This window comes from Sus scrofa, chromosome Y (genome assembly GCF_000003025.6).
Source record: "Sus scrofa isolate TJ Tabasco breed Duroc chromosome Y, Sscrofa11.1, whole genome shotgun sequence".
Classification (NCBI taxonomy): domain Eukaryota; kingdom Metazoa; phylum Chordata; class Mammalia; order Artiodactyla; family Suidae; genus Sus; species Sus scrofa.
The window spans coordinates 25294719-25297724 of NC_010462.3; positions in this window are offsets into that span (position 1 = coordinate 25294719).

Below are 3006 nucleotides of genomic sequence, written 5' to 3' on the forward strand. Positions count from 1 at the left end.
TCATCCATTATCCCCACAGGTCAACTTTTAGCAGGAGGATTCAAGAGAAATTGAAGGGGGGCCAAGGGGAGAGTGAGAGAGCTAGAGAGAAGGAGATCAAAAGAAGGAGAGAGAGAGGTAAACGAGCTGTTGATTGCAGCAACGGTCAATGGCAGGATTAGTTTAAGGTTTTTGTTTAAGGATTGTTTAAGGTGGATTTCACACAAATGGGACAAGCCAGCACACTTGTACCAGTGTCTTCTCTCCTTCCTGGCCTGACTCCCAAAATGTGTCCATTACAATCCCTGCTCCATACAGGAAGACAGGTTTGAAAGCCTTGGTATGGTACCTATATCTTCTCCAATGGCATGGGGTGGAAATCAGGCTAAAATATTTTCCATATTTTGCTTCAGTGGAAAAGACTCCTCCCATGGAAAGGGATGCTTGTGTTTGTTTCTCCTCCATTGGCCATTGTTTTTATGTTCAGGCTCCGTGGGGAGTGGGTCTTTTTCTTTTTCTTTTTTTTATTTTCCCATTGTAGAGCAAGGGGGTCAAGTTATCTGTACATGGATACATAACTATTACATTTTTTCCCCCACCCTTTCTTCTGTTGCAACATGAGTATCTAGACATAGTTCTCAATGCTATTCAGCAGGATCTCCTTGTAAATCTATTCTAAGTTGTGTCTGATAAGCCCAAGCTCCGGATCCCTCCCACTCCCTCCCCCTCCCATTTGGCAACCACAAGTCTCTTGTCCAAGTCCATGATTTTATTTTTTGAGGAGATGTTCTTTTGTGCTGGTTATTAGATTCCAGTTATAAGTGATATTATATGGTATTTGTCTTTGTCTTTCTGGCTCATTTCATTCAGGTTTTGATTCTGTAGTTTCATCCATGTTGCTGCCAATGGCATTATGTCATTCTTTTTTATGGCTGAGTAGTATTCCATTGTGTATATATACAACGTCTTCTGAATCCAATCATCTGTCGATGGACATTTGGGTTGTTTCAATGTCCTGGCTATTGTGAATAGTGTTGCAATGAACATGCGGGTGCATGTGTCTCTATTAAGTAGAGTTTTGTCCGAATAGATGCCCAAGAGTGGGATTGCGGGGTCATATGGAAGTTCTAGGTATAGATTTCTAAGGTATCTCCAAACTGTTCTCCATAGTGGCTGTACTAGTTTTCATTCCCACCAGCAGTGCAAGAGGCTTCCCTTTTCTAAACAGCCCTTCAGCACTTCTTATTTGTAGGTTTATTACTGATGGCCATTCTGACTGGGGTGAGGTGGTATCTCATGATAGTTTTGATTTGCATTTCTCTTATAATCTGCGATATTTTTTTCCTTTTTAACAGTTTTATTGATATGTAATTCATACACCATACAAATCACACATTTAAAGTGTACAATTCAATTATTTTTAGCATATTACATTATTTTAAAAGATTATGGTGTAACATATATATAACATTAAATATGCCATTTTAACCATTACAAATATACAATTCAGCAGCATTAATTATATGTATAGTGTTGTGCTACCATCACTACCACTTATTTCCAAAACTTTTTCATCGAATCAGCGATATTTAGCCTTTATTCATGTGTTTGTTGGCCATCTGTATATCTTCTTTGGAGAAATGTCTATTCAGGTCTTTTGCCCATTTTACCATTGATTGATTGGTTTTTTTGCTGTTGAGTTGTATAAGTTGCTTATATATTCTAGAGATAAGCCCTTGTCCGTTGCATCATTTGAAACGATTTTCTCCCAAGTATAAGTTGTCTTTTTGTTTTCTTTTGGGTTTCCTTTGCTGTGCAAATGCTTTTCAGTTTGATGAGGTCCCATGGGTTTATTTTCCTCTAATGTCTATTGCTTTGGGAGACTGACCTGAGAAAATATTCATGAGGTTGATGTCCGAGAGTGTTTTGCCTATGTTTTCTTCTAGGAGTTTGATGGTGTCCTGTCGTATATTTAAGTCTTTCAGCCATTTGGAGTTTCTTTTTGTGCATGGTGTGAGGGTGCATTCTTGTTTCATTGCTTTGCATGCAGCTGTCCAGGTTTCCCAGCAATGCTTGCTGAATAGACTTTCCTTTTCCCATTTGATGTTCTTGCCTCCCTTGTCCAAGATGAATTGACCCTAGGTGTCAGGGTTTCTTTCCGGATTCTCTATTCTGTTCCATTGGCCTGTCTGTCTGTTTTGGTACCAGTACCACACTGTTTTGATTATTGTGGCTTTGTAGTATTTCTTGAAGTCTGGGAGCCTTGTGCCTCCTGCTTGGTTTTTGTTTCTCAGGATTGCTTTGGCGATTCTGGGTCTTGTGTTGCTCCCTATAAATGTTTGGATTTTTTGTTCTAGTTCTGTGAAAACTGTCCTGGGTAATTTGATAGGGATTGCATTGAATCTGTAGAGTGCTTTGGGTAGGATGGCCATTTTTACAATATTGATTTTCCCAATCCAGGAACATGGACTATCTTTCCATTTCTTTACATCTTCTTTGATTTCTTTGATTAAAGTTTTATAGTTCTTGGCATATAAGTCCTTTACCTCTATGGTCGGGTGTATTCCGAGGTATTTGATTTTAAGAGGTGCAATTTTAAAAGGTATCGTATTTTTGTATTCTAATGATTCATTGCTGGTGTACAGAAACGCAACTGACTTCTGAATGTTAATCTTATATCCTGCCACTTTGCTGAATTTATTAATCAGTTCAAGGAGTTTTGGGGTTGAGTCCTTAGGGTTTTCTAGGTATAGTATCATGTCATTTGCATACAGTGACAGTTTGATCTATTCTCTTCCTATATGGATGCCTTTTATTTCTTTTGTTTGTCTAATTGCTGTGGCTAAGACTTCCAAAACGATGTTGAAGAGCAGTGGTGAGAGTGGGCATCCCTGTCTTGGTCCAGATTTGAGTTAGAAGGCTTTCCGTTTTTCCCCATTGAGGATTATATTTGCTGTGGGTTTCTCATAAATGGCTTTGATGATATTCAGGAATGTTCCCTCTATACCCACTTTGGCGAGGGTCTTG